Consider the following 18,392-nt stretch of genomic DNA (forward strand, 5'->3'; position numbering starts at 1 on the left):
CTTATCATGCACAATACATTGAAGTTCTGCAGTTCTTCCTCCCAGGAGGATCAACGCCTATTTTTTAAATAAAAGCAACTTTCTCAAGTGTAGGAGGTGGAAAATCTCTAAAAAAGTTATTGTCTAGAGAAATAACAGTTCAAAAATATGTTCAGTGTAGTAAAAAATTCTCTTGCTCCTCTCAAAATGACTTGAAATTGCTGGGAAGAGCATGGTATACTGAGCATGTAGCACTAGGAAAATGTCAATGAGCAAAGTTAGCCATGTGTTACAAATGAAGCAGTTACTAAGACCACATATTCTGCACTCCCTGTCACTTCCACCTTCCATGATTGTCACTGTCTATGGTTGCAGTCACCAGCCTTAAATTTAATAAGTTACTTCCATCAGAGACAAACTCGGCTGGTAAAGGAATTCCAAACAGAGTAAGATGTGAAAGGGGATAAAATCTTCTAAGGAACCTCCAGCACACAGTGATTCTGAGATAGACATGCAGCAAAGATCAGAGTATTTGCTTGTGGACTGCCTTTAGCTTCATCTGTTGGGGCTCACGTACTTAACCTTATGGGTTGTCAATATAATGGACTGTGTGAGAGCATTGTTCAAAACTTTTGAAATCCATGGCACAGACATGGTGGGGAGCCTCCCCTTCTCTGTCTCAATCTTGAATATTTCAGTGCATATTGTTGTGAAAGGAAAAGTGACATCATCATTACCAGTTTAAGAAAAATGAACTGAGATTGGAAAATTCTACGTGCTTACCTGCAGGTATAGACCTGATTTCATGCATACCAGTTGGATATTTACTAACCACAGGAGTCCTTCTGAAGATGGCACTGTCTTCAGAAAGCTTTACAGTCCTCTGAGGTACAATCTAAACACTTTTTTCACAACTTGCCAAGAATGAGCCTCTCATAGGGGCTTCAGCATCTTTGTGGGTTTAGTGTCCATCATCACCCAGGTTCAAAGAGCATTCTCATGGCCTTGTTTGGTCTCTCAGGCAGTCCAGGGAGGAAACACTTTTTGTCCCTTCTTCATAAGACAATGCAAAAAAAAATAGAGTTTCTAGCATGCTACAGCAATTTGGAGAATCACTGCAGTGTGGATGCAGAATAAGCTTGGAGAGTGGATAGTTTGCACTCAGTTTCTCTTTCTCCTTCTGAGAAACATACAGAGTTCCCAAGATGAGTTTCAGCAGGGACACCTTCTGTATGCAGCACCAGTGTTGTGGTAAAGTTTCAGGCTATAGGAATGGTGCAATGCTAGGACGCAAATCCTCACGTGGCCCCAGATGAAGCTGTTCCTGCAGCTACCAGACCTCAAAGAGAGTTATGGGCCTCTTCCCCTTTATACATGGGAGGAAGGATCTGGATTTTCAAATTTCCTAGTCTGATTTTAAATGACCCTCTGGGAGCATCGTAAAGAAAGCTGCCAGGTGGTGATCACTGGGGAAGTTGGTCTCGCATGCAGCAGAGTGAAGCATCATCCCACAGGAGGGCACAACGTATTCTCATTACAGCAATAAATTGGTGATGGTGTGTCCTGCAAGGCAGCATGGATTGGACAAGATTTTGGAAGTGCCTCTGATCTACATTCCCAGATCTTGTTCTGAGAACAGCATTTACTGTGCAACCCAGAACAACCTAGAAATTACTTCTGACCTCTTGAGAAATTTTGCTTAAAGATGTACCAATGTGTGTTTGAAAATGAACTGGGGCAATCTGCTTAACTCTTTCAGTTGGTATTCTGAGTCTGCAATGCAAACTGAAACCAGGTTAGTTCTTTGTATAATTTTTTTTCTTCTTGTAAGTGCCTCATTTATCCCAGGCTAGAAGTTTTTTGTATTTTGGGTTACAAGAATGTGCCTGAGGTTTTGGGACTACTTGCTAACATCTGCTACAAGTGTACTTTTACTGGCTAAAGCATGCAGTCAGTGAATGTGCAGAGCTACATTCAGATTTAAGAAGCTTGCACAAATAACTTACCACACAGAAAATTTGCATAGGAGTGTCTGCCATTGGGGTGAGGATTAATTTAACTATGCATTTCTAACCAGTATCACCTTCTGAAGTCTATTCCAGACTTCCCACATCAGTAAAACTGTCCTTAAAATCATTGCAAGAACAAATGCAATGGAGGTTTCCAAGTTTGGGAAGTGGAGGTGGCTTTGGAGCTGTTTAAGAATAGCCTTAATTTTAGTCATGTTCTTCCTTGGGACTTTTGCATCTTACAGGCATCTGCCACAGGGAGAGGGAGGTTCAGCTGAGTGAGAACCAGGAGCAGGCTAATTCCATCCCTGAGAAGCTCTTTGGAGAAGACGGCAGACTGGAAAGGGAAACGGCAGTACTAAGGGGAGGAAATCTGGAAGTGTGCTGGACCTTCACCAGCTCTGCTGCAGCCAGACAGCAGAAGCCTCCTGCTTTGGAGCTAAGACCTTAGCAAGGATGGTGCATTAGTCAGGAAAGGAGGGAAGATCGGGAGAGGAGCAAGCCTGCTGCTTTTCCAGAGAGGGAGCAGGTGAAAGGGAACAGGGACAAAATGGATGTAGAAATTGAGGAGGGCTGGCCTCTGGCACTCCTGGGGCATGTTCTTCTATAGATGAAGTGCAGCACCAGGGTCCGAGGAAGCGAAGAGTGTAGCTGCTAAGACCAAACTGCAAAAGCATAGGGCATGCTGCTTTCCAGCTCAAACTGACTTGCAGGCAGTTTGCTTGGAGGTGTCTGCACTGCCTTCCAGCACTGCCTTTGGAGAAGTAGGGATTTGAGGACAGACATCTCTATAGCACTGAAAGAGTTATGTCCATGCTCAGAGGTCATTGTTTCCTGGAAGGTGTCTAAGTTCCAGCCCAAGAATAGAGAGCAGCTTGGGTTGCATGGCAAAACCAAAGTTGTGCATTACTTTCACAGCACATGTCCTCGGTGGCATGGATTGCCCTCACAGTCAGTTAACAGCAACTTACAAACCCCTCAAAAAAGAAAAGTTGAATAGTGAACAGGAGAAATTCTGCAAACTGGTGCCAGTTTTATCCTCACCCCCTTGGAGACTCTGTTCACCAAGAGCCTGAATCATGGTCCCAGAATAAAATAAGGACATGGCACCTTGCTCAGAATGCTAATAATTATGTGTTTATGAAGCTACTGTCCTTTTACTTCACCCTGGTCACAATACAACTATTTTATTCATGAGTTTTGTCAATCGGAGGCAGCTGGTTTTAGAAGTAAGGGGGTCAATTAGAAAAATTAAAAAGTGGCACATTGCTCTGCTTTTTTTGGTTGTTGTTTTTTGGGGGATTGGTTGTTTGTTGGTTTGTTTTTTTTTTTTAATCTAGTGGCTGCATGTTCTAAATACTGCAGTGAGGTGTTTGTAGTGTAGGAGGTAGTTTTCTGTTACTGGAAACTTTAGGGATAATCCCTCTGAGAACAGTATTGTTCCAAATTCAGGAGAGTCAGCAAACAGGAATGTCACCTGCCCGGTCATTGTCAAATGCTGAAAAATTCATATCCTTTTATCACTGCAACATATCTGGCCCTCTGTATCTTTTCTGAGACCTGGCATTTGGAGTATATTTTATTTACTTATCTATTTTATTTTTATAATGCAGGCTTTTATCATCACTTTTTCCAGGTTAGCCCTTCTGTATGTCACTTGAGCAACAAAATGGGATACTGCTCATTTTTGCCTCTTGGAGTCTGACTCTCTATCCAGCTGCATTAGATTCATATTGATATGCACTTTAGAAAGAAAAAATGTTTAGATCTACAGGGCCTGTGTGAGATTGGGTATGTGTTGTGCCAGACACTGTACAAAATGAGAAACCATTGATTCTGTGAGATAAGGAAGGAGGGGAGAGTCATGATTGCATGTGATGGGCAGAGATGGGATGGAGGTCTTTTGTTTCCAAGGATGTACTCTGACTGATTCTCCCCTACTGTCCCATGGTGTTCATCATGGTAGCCAGAAGAATGTACGGGACTGCAGGAAGCCATCAGAGGCCTTAGGACAATGAGAAGGAGCAAGTGAAGTCCCCCATGTTACTTACATCATCTGTTCCACAGTCTCCAAGAAGAAGGGAAAAATATCATAACTTGATAATCAGCATGATCAATAGGTAAAGAGACTGGTTAACAGAGTGGGAAAGAGAAGTCAGTTAATGGCTCAGTGGAAACAGTATGCACAATGAAACACTCAGAAACAATGAGGAAGTCAAGCATTTGGAAATCTCAGAGAAGATATAGCTCATTAGGGCTTTTTACTGCAGTACTTTGTGGCACAGCTCTTCAATGCACATGGAGGAAGGAAATCAGAAGTGTTTTTTTCATGGGAAATTCAAGAGAATTTTAATACTGAATGTTTTATCATCTGACAAGCTGCCTCTGCAGGCTGGACAGGAAGGGGGGAAATTTTCCCCTCCCACCTTCCTTGCTCAAGTTATGGTTCTTATGTAAGGGGGGGCATACCAAAAGATGTACCTCTTGTTTCCAAATCAAGAGGCCTCATGATAGTCTTCACTAGGTAGTGGGGTACAGTCTTGTGTTTATAAAGGGTGTTGCATCTGAATACACCCGCAAGTACTTGTGCTTGCAAAAGAGTTAGATACAATATATGAAAGCAAATCCAAATATGAATGCAGTAATAGATTTGACAGGGTGGAGAAAACGTCTTCCGGTTCCAACATCACTCCGGTGTGGTTTAATTGCAGGCATTTTAAACAGTAATATAGTAGCAAACCTGCTTCCACCCTCCTGCTTTGGGGAAGAGATTTTCAAGGGACTTGTCACCGCCACAGTTTCATTGAGAACAAGGTGCTGACAGAATAAGAACTGTCTTACAATTCATAAAGAAACTATTTCTATTTCCCCTTTGCTAGCAGTGCTTCTGCAGTCTTAAAGGAGCAGCACTACCACCACATTTCCTCTTCAAAAATACAAGAAAATTGGGTAAAGTAACAGCTTTTAAGTCATCTTCTAGTCCCTCCAAACTCTCAGATTTGCTTTTCAACATCTCTTTTTCCATGGCTGTGGGACTATTTACTAGTCTTCCTTTATGCCAAATGTAGTCATGGCTGTCACTGCTGCCACAAGCACAGGAGTTCCCTAAATTTCCTGTTCAATGTTTAATATGAGCACACACCTGGAAAAAAAGATCATATTTCTTTATTCTTATTATGTATGTTACAGTGATGTTTGGCATAATAGGTTTTTTGTTGCATAGAATTTAAAATGTTTGTTTCTTTTTCTGTTTTTATTTGAAATACTGGGACATCAAATAATAGATTGTTGGCTGTGCAGAGATTTACAGAGCAAGGCAAACGTTTAGCAACAGTAAGTACCACAGCAAGCTTTTCTTTATAGATGGAAGAAGAAACCTTCAGCATTGAGCTGATACAGAGTTGGTGGCAATCAATACCTGGTCATAATAACAATATAGCAAAAGTGCTGTGGGGTGTACTGGCATAATTCATCTTATGATGAACAAACACACTGCAGGTCCTGCCACAGCTATCGCATCTTCCCGTTGTTTCCCCCAATATCTCTGGGGGAGTCCTCAGCTGTTCTGAGATATGTGGTCAGGGAGGACTTCTCACCAGACACGAAGGAACAAGTTGGAAGCAGCAAACCCATTTTCAGCAGTCCATAGATGTTTGTCCTGCACTCCTCAGATCAGAGCAAAACACTGCAGGGCAATAATCACTTTTCTTAAGGGCCCACAAGCGTAGGAAATGCTTGATATAGAGGAAAGTTATTGGTATAGATTTTTCTGGGCAGTTTTAGGTTTTGGCATACCTTCCAAAAACCAGAGTTGCAGAGGTTGTAAAGTGATATTCTTCACCTCTGCAGCAACACCAAGAGATCCTTTATGACTTCTCTTCCATGGGGCATTATAACAAGAGAAAGGCAGCAAAAAACACTGGCAGAAAAGCAGGACCACTATAAACTATAGCTGGTGCTGCTTGGTGATCTCCTGTTTTCCTCACACCACCTTCCCAAGCAATGCTGGGGTTGTTGTGTTGCACAAAGCATGTGTCCTCCTCTCCTTAACAGATGCTGCTTCCTCAGGAAGAGGTTGGTGGAACTAGAAAACAAACAAACAAACAAACAAACAGCGATGATGTGCATGTTAGTGACCTTCTGCCACCATGGGCTATTCCAGCATGTGGTGTCATGCTCACTGGCTCAGGCAGGGAGAGGAGGCAACCGGGAGTGTGTCATGGGCTGCAGCTCATTGTGTGGCAGCTGGAGAAGAAAGCAACTGGAAAAAATGAATTACTTAACAGGGTAGAGAGGCTGAATTTGTAGCTGATCCCATTTGGCATGAGTCAGATGCTAAAACTTGGTGCTCTTATTCTGCGCCTTGCCAGAACTGCTCCACTGCCATTGTGGAGGGTGCATACAAATGAAGTGTAGCCAACTCATGTACTGGCAGTGGAATAACTAGGGAAGCCTAAAGCACTATGTAAGTACCACAGCCTCTTCAGGAAGGAACACAGAGCCCTGCCTTTCTGTGCCTGTGAGCTCAGTTTTGCTTCTGGTGGTTGATTGCACTCCAGCGTGGTGTCAGCAGTGCCAGGCCAGGGACTGCAGCCAGGTGATACCTGGCACTGCTACCATTGCTCATAGTACCCAGCAAAAAGGCAAGCAGAAATTCTCCTGAAGCTGTGACAGGATGGTCCTGTCAGTCCAAGTGGTATATAGGATCAGGCACAACCGACCTTGGATGAAAAGCCAGCTTCAGAAATTCTCATGTGACTGTATTACTCCTCTGTTGCAGTGGGGTAGCTTTCAAAAAGGCAATGAGCATGGTTTTGGCACAGAAATGATGAAAGTAGGCAAGCATGGTACATCAGTGGTGTGGTAGGGACTCCAGATGCCCTGCGCCCACCCCTTGCTCTGGTACGTAGGGCAAGTGAGCAGCATGGTGATATGTTGTTGGCCAGCTGTGGCAAACCTGCCAGCAGAATCTACTCCACCCTCCTTGTGCTTCAGACACCTGAGGAAAGGCAAGGGGTTTTGTGTTGCTTTCAATACTGACAGTTTCTTCCATACAGCTTGGCCTGCCAGTTGCCAACGCAACATTAACACCATTTCCAGAGGAGTGAATAAATGGTGAAGAAGGGGCATCTGTTACTTGCACTGAGTAGGACTGGAGTTGAAGAAAGCAGTAGCAAACAGCCTGTTGCAGATAATTGAACACCAGAAACCTTTTTTTTTTCTGCCAAGTTCTCAAGGTGGTGCCTTATTTTCTTGCTCCTTGTTACTCTTGTGTAATCTCTGAAGCATGAGATGCAGCATTAGGAGTACTGAGAGGAGTAATACTTGTGTGTGAAAAAACAGGGAATGTGGCGATGAGTGAAACTTTTGTAGAATCTTCCTTAGCAAAATAGGAGGGTGAAAAGCTTGCTTGGTGGTCCCTGTGTTTCTAGCATCACCCAGAAGCCAGTGGTAAAGATGGAAAAGAGTGTTAAAGTGTACTGTGCTGAAGTCAGGGCTTTCTCAGCTAAAGCATCTCTTGATGCTTGACTTTTTCCCCTCACTTCTCTTGCCTTTTCGAAATGGCTGTTCTTTCAACAGCTGAGTCATGGAGTATCTTGAGGCAAAATGCAGTGGTGTAGGGTCTGGTGTGAAAGAATTAAAAGTTTTAGAATAGGCTCCAGGGGTCTAAAGACATCTGTCTTCTCTTGATTTGTTCTTCTTTTGTACTTAATTTTCTGTATGTTCATGTGTGTTTTTAATCTAAGTCATTCTGGGAAAGACAAAGGATAGGGGAAGTCATCTCTGGAGGTTAGCCTTGCCTCCTATGTTGTCTCTCCTTGCTAAGTCTGTAACACCTAAACTGGTCAGAAAACAAGAGTTCTCAGGAACAACTCATGTCATCCTTGTCAGATCTTGCTTGCCTTCAGATGCCATTGAATTCATTGTATCGTCTGGAGTAGGCATATGGGGCTGAGCAGCTAGGACAGTGGACATGTGGTGTGAATGAGCCACTTTGTAATGTGTTTGTGTGGATGTAAGCATGGATACATGCACAGACTTTTAACCCGATCCCCATTAGATTAGTAGTGCCTGACCATTGTACAGCAGCGGTCCCCATCACTCGTTCTTGTAAGCCATTGCTGTCGCTTGTTTTACATTTTAATGAGAATATTGTAGAAATGATGGGAGCAGCGGCTAAGAATCCCTTCTATAAAGGGAATCTAATCTAATCTAATCTAATCTAATCTAATCTAATCTAATCTAATCTAATCAAGGTAAATATAATGCATACATCTCAATTTATGCTGTTTTCTTCATATCAATTGCCCTGGAATCTGCCAAGATATTTGTTTTGTAGTGCCTGTTTTTCTCACATCTTTTGGTTAAACTGAGGAATTGGGTAGGCTGCAGGACATCCCTTTTAGGTGTCTCATCTTTGGGACTTTTGTCTATGTGTGCCAAGGTCTATGCTTTACTGCATCTTTATACTGCGTAAACCCACTTTGCGTCTCCATTCCACTGCATTGGTATCTGTCCTGCAGAAACTGGCTACAGTAACTCCTTATCTTGTTCATGGTGACTGACCTATTTAATTCCATTTGTAACTGTGGACTTCAGCGCCAAATATAGCTATTCCAAACTGTTATACCGTTGTCAAAATGCTGACCTAGAGAGGCAAAGTGAAGTTATGTTTGAAGAGTTTAGGGATGATTTAAGTATGTTTGTCGCATAGAGAGAAATCATAGATTGCATCTTTGTCCTTTCTGTCTGTGGAGATTAACCAGGAGCTGAAGGTGGTAGAGGAGCAACAGACAGGGAAGTAACTTAACCATACTTAGTGATGTAAAATCTACTGGCTGCAAGGAGTAGCCTGCAAGCCCCATCTGCTGCTCAGGGGCTTCCCAATAGTGCATGATGGGAATAAAATCCATGCATGTTCCACCTTGAGAAAATTTGTTTGCTTCTGCTTCTTGGGAGCATCCTAAATGGGTTCTATAATCAGTGTTTTAAAGTAATGCAGTTGTTACCTGTGAAGAAATTTCAGTGCACTGACCCCAAAGAATTATCAGTCGTAGGTGCAATTATTTGTAATTGTATTTGCAATTATTCAGGCCTGAATTATGAAATATTTGCTCATGTTATTCTCTTGAAAAGAGAGGGCACACAGTTCAATTTGCATTGACCTTTTCTAGGCAGGCCTTTGATGTTCCAAGTGGGTGGAGGAAAGGTGGAGGCACTGATGTTATCAACACGAGCATGGAAGGGTAATGCTGCTGGAAGCTGAAGATTTCAGGAGAGAGAGGGCACCTACACACTGCACAGCAGGGTAGTGAGTGGTCAACAGGAGGCAAAAAACACATCTGTCTCGCTTCTTTGCTTGTGGAAGTGTGTGACGCTGCTGTGCAATAAAATACAAGCCGTTGGTCGCTGATTGCATTTTCTGGCTCACTAGTTGTATAATGCGGGGTGAATGCCTATGGGAAAAGTACACATAGTCACTGAGCAAAGGTGGAGAAGCTCCCCAGGAAAACAGGCAGGGCACGGGGAACTGCTAGAACTATTGAGCACTCATGGCAGAAAGCTGGGCATAGGTCCTTCTTGGATGGCATGCCGTAGCACAATTTTTGTTTCTTGCACTCCCTGTCTCTCAATCAAACCCTGCTGCTGCAAGCATTAAGGTAAAGGGAAAATGGATCTTCATAACCCCACACAATCAAACTACTCCAGTTTGCTGTATTTTGGCAGCAACTTAGTCTCCTTTTTTTGGCATTGAATAATCTGCAGTAAAACTCAGTGGTTTGGTGTAGCCAGTTCGTGAGCAGGAGTTCTGCCGTTACTTGGCCATAGCACGTGTCAAATACACCCAGATAGGGTGTTGAAAGGTTCTGTCATTCACTTTTTATCCAAAGGTCACTTCGTAATGTGTTCTTCTAACTCATTTGAAAGACTTCTAGTGGTGGAGATGGATCCCCACAATGCCCCCAGGAAACCGTTGCATTGCTGCGAAGCTTTTCCTGTTGTCTAGCCTCGCTGCCACTTAGGGCTGTAACTGCTTCTTCCATGTCCTACAGATGCAGAGAACAGAGTGCTGCATTCCTCTGCACATCAAGATTTTGAAAACAGAAGTATCTTTTCACGTCTTTTACCTTCCAAAGAATGTCACTTCATCGCCTCTTCCCCCAAATCAATCATATTTTCCTGACCTCAAGTCATTTTTGTTACTTGCCTCTGGACTTTTTCCAGTTGGCCCACCAGTTCTTCTAGTTGAACGTGCCCCAAGATGCCTGCTCAAGTCAGCAAACAGTGGATAACAGTTGCCACTGAACTCTAACAGTACAGTGTTATTAAACAATGGTTAAAGCACTTGATTGTAGGTTGTTTTAAAAGGCCATAAAATCAGCTAGCATCTTTCTCTGAAAACAAATTTTAATATATTCTCCACCCATTTGGAAACCAATTTTAACATATTCTCCGCTCTGTTGTATGTACTAAAGGGGCAACTTCTTGCTTCAGCAACTGCCAGTCTGACACTTCTCCCTGGCTGTTTTTTCAGAATACTCTATGCAGCCCAGAAGCATACTGAGCTTGAAGTGCTATTACACACTGTAACACACTGTATTACGCACTTAACTGAGCATCACCTTCAGTAACTTGAGTGATATCATACAGATTGTACTGTGCAATTTAGCATGTATTTCTGTGAAAATATCCCCTACCCACTTGTCACGTTCTGTTTTTGTGGTTGGTTGTATTTTTTCTTTTGGCATAGCAAATCTGCTGCAGCTGTCAGTGCTGCAGTGTTTTTTAGGTTTCTCTTTTTCCCAAGGAAAAGCTAAGAAAGCATGGGGCTGCAGCTATACTTTTTGGTTTCTGAGACCAAATTTGCTTGGTGGAGGTGAGAGGATGGAGGAAATAGGATTAAAATATGGTGTGAATTTAAAACATTGTAGTACTTTGCAATTACCAAATAGTTGGTCTTTATTCAGACTGATCTTAGTATGGCTAATTCAGAATAAAATCCTGTAATTCTGATACATCAGTGCCTAGTAGAACTAGTGTAGAATAGCTCTGCTGGAAAAAGTCCTCAAGCAGACAAGCCCTGGAATGTATGATCCATCCTGTCCTCTGCAGGCTAATATCCCTGACATCTCTGTGTTGCAAAATTCCTCCTTGTCCTCTGAGAAGGTATGTAGCACCGGGTCCTTGGGCAGGTTTGCCAGACATTTTTTAAGGCCTGCTTAGAACTTTGCGTGTTCTTATATGACAGAAGAGCAATTCCCTATGCATTCCTCCAATTTGGAACCTTCCACCATTTACAATTTGTGACATGAAATCATGGGACTGTTTGTCTGATTTGTTGATGGGTTTTGGGGCTATAAAAGCATCAGTAATATCTTTAAAGAAACAGATAAGCCCCCAGATTGTAGTCTGGGTCCTTTTGTGTTTACTTCTTGTTTTGTGAAATTTTATGCGATCTTGTTTGCAAGAGTTTCTCCACAGCTGCAAGACATCGACATTTACTGCTAAATGAAGTAAAAAAAAAAAAAAAGCTGTTGGCATTCCCAGGGAGTTGTATGGCTGTAGGAGCTGCAATAATATTTAAAAAAAAAAAAAAACAAATCATATGAATCCCATTAAAATCATGTGAGTAGCCAGTGCTGACTTCAGTGTTTTAGTTGTACAAGAGCACGGACATTTAAGTTCCCCATCAAGTTGCTAAGGTTAACAAAATCCCATTTGTTTTCAACAGTAGGCCACCATCTATGGTAGTCAACAGCAAACTCAAATACAATTCTTTGACATAAATATGATCTTTCATACAAAGAAATGGGATTTGGGGCCTTTTGAACTGCTTCTGCGAATTCAGATAGCTGATCTCAGCAATTATGTTGTATTGCATATCCTCCTTGTTAAAAATGGTTAATGCTTGTCAGTTATCTGTGTTTTGCAGACCCATAGCTGTGAAGCATTTATACTACAGAGAATCCTTCGCTGTTTATCATACAGCTGTTGTAATAGCAGTCATTTCCAGATGATACTTATCTTCAAGGACATCAATTCCCCGCTTCTTGTGCAGTACATATTCTAGCAGTATTTGCAAAAGGCCAACTGCTTATTATTTATAAATAGTTGGAGCCAGTAATTACTAGAGCAGCTTTTGGTACTTTTGCAAGCTGTATTTCAGGTTGTTTTTTCCACAGCTAAAACGATGTTGACTGAAGATTTAACTTGCTTCTCACCGAGGGACTCTGCCCAAGGCCCACAGTTTTGCCAGCATTTGAGATACAATCATAAAATCACAAGTGTTGCAATTTTAGGTTGATTTCTTTGGCAGCCAGTAGTTTTCAGACCGCCGCAGGCAACTCAGTAGTTTTGGATCTTCCCTAAATTGATTGTATTGTTTGTGTCTATTTTGAAGCTGTGTTGAGCTCTCAGCTGGCTACATTGCACAAATGTTTCTGAATGTTGGAAGAACCTACTCCGGAACATGCTGGCTCTCAGCTTTTTGTTAGAGGTGCCTGAATCCACATCTAGATAGGAAAGTTAATTCAGACTGCAACAGGTTGTGAATTAAAAGCTATTTTCAATTAACATCTTAATTTGGCAGCGCTCTATGTATACAGTGTGGAAGGCAGACTCACATTCTTTTGCTCACACTGAATGATGCTCAATAGGCAATTTCCCAAGGTGCGCCTGCGTGGAGCTGGTTGATCTAGAAATGTTTTCTCTGGCCATGTACGTGGCAAGTCTAACCTGTGACTCTTTGGTTTAATGTTTTGTGTATTATCATTATGTGTTGGAGACCATGTGTATGTCTGTAGCCCCGCTGAAGTGCACACAGTCAAACAGTGTTGTCAGGAAATATGGAGCAGAGCTGTTCATTCATGATCCTTTTTGTCCAGACTGTCAGGACCTCTACCTCTGCCATTTAACTGTGATTTACCCTGTTGTGTAGCTCCCCAGAGAAAACCCAATGAAGGCAGCACACAAAGAGCATCCAAATCCCTGAGACACTTCTTGTCCTGTCTCCCACATGGAGCCTCCATCTGTTTGGGCCCTCCATGTGGTATTACAATAAGAAAATAGAGGCTCAGCTGTGTACTTGTGTTAACATCCACTCTTGCTGATGTACAGAGATTCGCAGCCTAGAGTCTGTAAATGTTTAAATGTTAAGTCTGCTTGTCTACAGAGGTGCTGTTAAAAAAGAACAGCAACCACCCACACAGTGGTGAACTCCAGATAGTGGCTAGCCTGGGAGATTCAGCCCACTGAAGTAAAAACTCTTCTTACAATAGCTTTACAGCTGTCTGAAATGTTTTCTTTTTAAAGTTTTATTTTTATGTGTATTTACTTCACACAAAAAAAAAGATGGAAAATTTCAAGATTGTTATAAGGACTGGGATTGTAGGTCTTCTGTTTGCACCAGCTTCAAGGTATTTTGTATTAGGAGATCCTGTCTGAATTTGGTGAGATTCTGGGTATGTCTTTGCAGAAGGGACAATGAGTATCATATTACAAAATGCAACAGAAATACTACAGTACAAATGCTTGTTTCACATTGCAGTGCTCCTGGTTGCTCTTCTGAAAGCATATAATTTTAATAAATTGCAATTTGAGAAGACAAGACAGTTGTGCGGCTTGTCATCGCTGTAGTTTATTGATGTTGTCCCAATGTGAGAGAGCATAACAGCACTCCTACCTCAACTGGTTAAGAATGAGCAGTATTTAGACTACAACGGGTGCTGCTCAGCCTTTTAGCTGCCAAACCCTTGTACACAGTCTTGCACCTTTTTCTGAAAAATTTTCAGTGGTTAAACTGACTTGCCCCTGAAATGAAGACAAAACCCAGTGAACACGTAATGAACTCGTGAGGTGTCTTCCAATGCAAATTATCCTGTGATCTTATGATGCTGCGTGGCTTCACTGCAGTGGTAAGTGTATGGACAGGCATGCTGCATCACCTAACTAAGGGTTGTCATGTCCATAGTGCTGCTGCCCATGTCCATTACCAGATACCTGACATACCTCCCACGACTGTTAGTGGTGGGTTATGGTATTATTACTGAATTCATGGGGATTGTATGTTTCTTCTGGGTCTGCAGGGGACTTGTGGGAATGCATCAGAGAACCATTATACTTCAGTGGTGCAGCTGATGTCCCTATCTGACATATGTAACCATGCAGCTCATTAATCTGCAAAATGCATTTGCTGTTGATACATATGATTTAGCCTAAACGCCAGGAACAGGTTGTCTCCAATTATGAAGAACTCCTTGTCAGACAAACTATCTCCTATGAAGCTGCACCCTATGTGAGCCTCTTGAACTGTTTCCAGTGCCTAAAGTGGCTAAATACCACTGCAATGCTAAATGTGGACATGTAATTATGACAAGTTAGCCCTGCCTTTAACATGACAGAATCTCAGCTGCCATAAATTAGGGCAACTCTCTGCTGAATCTCTGCCACTTTACATGAATGAATCATCTGGCCCATTGACTCTCTTTTCATGAGGGGAACTTTATGCCTCTGTCATGTTGCATTGCAGTAGAAAAGCCCTCCTTGTTTCTGAGACACCTGCTTTCTCCATCATTGGGACTGTCTGCCTGTTGGGACATCTATGGCTCTTCCCATGGTGCAGCAATCTGCTATATGCATCTTTTGGCTTTCAGTAACATCAGCCAAATCAAGACCTCTAAATTATATTAGCTTATAAACTGGGTTGTTCTTGTCTTCAGCTATTTGAAACCTTTATAACTGGACTATGTTTACACAGGACTTGCTTTATTAGATTACCTTCTTTAATTGGGCTGAAATTGTATTATTATGCAATACCTGACCATCTCTTTCCTATGCCTGTTAAAATTCTGCCTGTGGATGTCACAAAAAAAAATTTTACTTGAAAACTTTAAATGAATCTTTAGCTCAATATGATTTTTTTTGGAAAAAAAATATAGTTTGCTATTTCCTTAAATAGAATCAGGCACTCTTCTGTGGAACTTTTAAAGATAATTTGATTTATTTGCTCTCTAAATCCTTAATTTGTTGTTAGTTTTCCACTATAGAACAGAAGGATTCCTTCTTGTTGTCATACAGAGAGGGGGAGGGAAGAAGAAAATGCATGATAGATATTCATGAGTCCAGATTTTCTCCTTTATAAATGTGTAAATTCAAATTAAAATATTCAAAATTCAGGACAAAGTGTGTAGGAAACTTTAGGCTACTGCATGTTATTGGAAGCAAGACAAAAATAACATAGCTTTGGGACTTGTCATTGGGATTCTCGGCAGCTGCAAAAGAAGGACCATTAATACTTTTAGTTCAATCAGATTTAATTCATCATTAGTGGGACTACAGATCACTGTATATGTTAAAGTTCTGTTTATGAATAATTAACAATTGTTTAAAAGGTTAATTCTTATACGTCAGTGAGTTGTGTATAACTGTGTGCAAAATCACCTGGCAATATGCTTACATCCATAAATAATATATCTTTTAGAGCTGAATCATGGTTCTGTTTGCTTAGAGTATATTAACCTCTATACAGGTATTTTATAATGCGACAAAAACATAAAATATGACTAGAATCTTCTTGTACTCATTATGGAGAAGACTACAGTTAATCAGTAAAGCAGAGGCTTTAAGGTCCCCTAACATTTCAGATCATCCTTATCCAAATGCTCCGTTCCCTGTGAGCTGAGGTTGGATGATGATGTCAGAATAAAGGTACAGTAGAAAGCCTGAGCATGAGTTTGAGCTATTTTGCCTTCCCCTGAAGATATCCAGCATTTTAAAGAGAATAAGAAGAGCTGAAGTGGAAAATGAACTCAAAAAATAGTGGGGTTTTACAGCCTTTACATTTACAATTATTTACTAGTGATAGGTAGCCTCACACAACTGTGAAACTGGAATAATGTTGCATATGTGCAGTATAAGACACCCTGCTCCAAAGGGCTCAACATCATAAGAGCGATGGCCCCTTGCTCTGGTGCTTGGGTTGGGACTGGTGAGCTCTGAGGGCACACTGAAATTAAACAACAGAGGACAAACTTCTGAAAAATAGCAGCCTTTCTCAAATGCTGCTGAAATGCCCAATAGCAGACAAGTGAGATACTATTTGACTTTTTTGGCCCAAATTAGTGAATGTGTGAAAGGACATGCACCTGTTGGACCAGGCAACTAAAACAATATTGGATTTCTTCCTTCTTTTGTCAGTAATTGTCCCTTTGCCCTCGGTGGGACTCTATTGAATTTTTGTCAAGAACAATATTCTGCAGTTAGTGAGATGAGACGATGTTTAAAATGGGGCAGGAGCCACTTTGGCCCCAAAATGAATGATGTCCTTGGAAATGAAGCACGTTTCTTTTCAATAGAATTCTCTTTGACAAAAGGAGCATTTATATCACAGAGGTACCCTACACTGAGCCTAAACAAGTCCTGTCACAACCTCTACAGCAAGATGGTTTTCGGTCCATGTCATTGAGTGAGATAAATAAGAAGACCCTCAGGGTCCATTTTGGTATTTACATTTTTGTATAGTAGTTACCAGCAGATATTCCAGTTAAAGTCACTTGATACTTCCTATTGCCATTCCTTGATTTGACATAACTTTACAAGGTATGTATTTTTACCTTGTTTTGCAGAGCAACTTTTTTTTTTTTTTTGCGAAGCACTGCGCCCTCAAGGTTGCTAAGTGGTTTAGAGTCAGTAAGATTTTATCCATTAGTGCCCACACCTTGGTAAAATATGGAACAAAACAGGTTAATTTAAAAAGCAAAAGAGGAAACAGTTTTTCTAATTCTGATCGTTCTTCCGGTACTTTAACGTGCCAATCGATAATTTTAGGATGATCATTTCATCATCTAGTGTGGCAAAAATAAGCTAGACCTTTCTTGAAAAAGGGCTGGGAGAGTTCATACAGATCTTTGGTAGAGAATTAGGCACTAAGTATTTTGAGCCCTTTGGATAATTTCTTCTCCTACCATCGTAGGATGTATTCAGAGTCAGTGGCAAGAGGGCAAAATCAAGGCATAAATTATTTAGATCTATTACATATCAAATTAAGAATTGTCAATACTAGCATTGTGTGTATGTTTTAAAATAGTCCTGCCAGGTATTAATTTTTCATTGATTTCACAGCATTTTAATTGGAAAGAAATGTTCTGCACAACCAATTAATTCAATCAGTTCACTGGCAGCAGATGTTTTTGGTGACACAGTAGCATAGCACATAACTTCTGTTTAGTCGAGGGCTAGGACATTAGAGATGTCACTTCAAAGAAAAACCTTTCAGTGCTAGAGATGTACCTTATTTCTTGACTCTTGCTTAGTGATGAAACTGAATTATTGGTCAATTTACTCTCATTGTGTCATTTGTTAAATTTTCTTTCAATCCTTTTATGCCTTTCTCTGAACAGATGAAGTTCAGCTTTTAGAGACTCCTCCTTTAAAGCTTCTCCTTCCCACTTGATCATGTGGCCTCGGTATTGTAGAAGGATGTTGGAAGCCTCGTGGTCACCAAGGTGCTTTTCCAAGGTGGTTTTGTCCTTGCAGCCAGACCCTAACTCAAATGGACTTAACACCTTGCAAGTCAATGTAATTAGGCATTGGGTAATAGAGTGTTGAGAGGAGAAGCTCTTACTATTATTTTGTCATGTATTGACTTATAAGTTGTGCCTCGGTTCTAATAAATCAAAAAGCTTTCTGAGGCCTGTTTTTCTCAGACTCCGGAGATCATCAAGTCCCTCTAGTAGTCGGTGCCGACACTGTTAAAAAATATGCAATTAATTAATGCCATTCATAGTTGAAGGTTGCTTGGTGCCATATTTCTTTCTCTTGCTATAGGAGAGCCTTCTTTTTGTGGTAATGATATTGGTATTGATTCCTTCACAAGTGGAAAGGGAGAGCTCACCTCTGCTCTCATGAACTTTTCGAGGAACAGATGGGGGGATACCTGTAGAGTCATAGGTCAGCCCCATAGGCTGACCACCTGAAATGAGAGCAGAGTCTGCATTTTGGATGAGGCATTCCTCCTCCAAGCTTTGAAAGGGAGCCCAGAACGAGCACTTCTAGAAAGACAGACAGAACTTTTCATGAGTGTGTTCAAACCCGTTTTCTATGAGTTAAATGTTATTTCTGTGGAGAAGTACAAACACATTGGAATGTGGTGTGTAGAAAGACTTCACCTGTGGTCCAAGTGGGCAAGACAGTAGGATATGAAATCTAAGGTTGTAGCTGTCTTCTAGATTTAAACTAACTGATTAGTAGTTATACCCATAGGCTGCACATAAGATCAGGTGGGTCCCCATTGGCTTTGCAGCTGTACAGGTAGAGTTTGAGACCCTTTAAGCTTTGACAAGATTATAGCTAAATGCCTGAGACAAATGAAGTTTGTGGGAATGTGACCACATGGATAAAGAGAGA

Source organism: Vanellus vanellus (genome assembly GCF_965231255.1).
Source record: "Vanellus vanellus genome assembly, chromosome: Z".
In the NCBI taxonomy this organism is placed as follows: Eukaryota; Metazoa; Chordata; class Aves; order Charadriiformes; family Charadriidae; genus Vanellus; species Vanellus vanellus.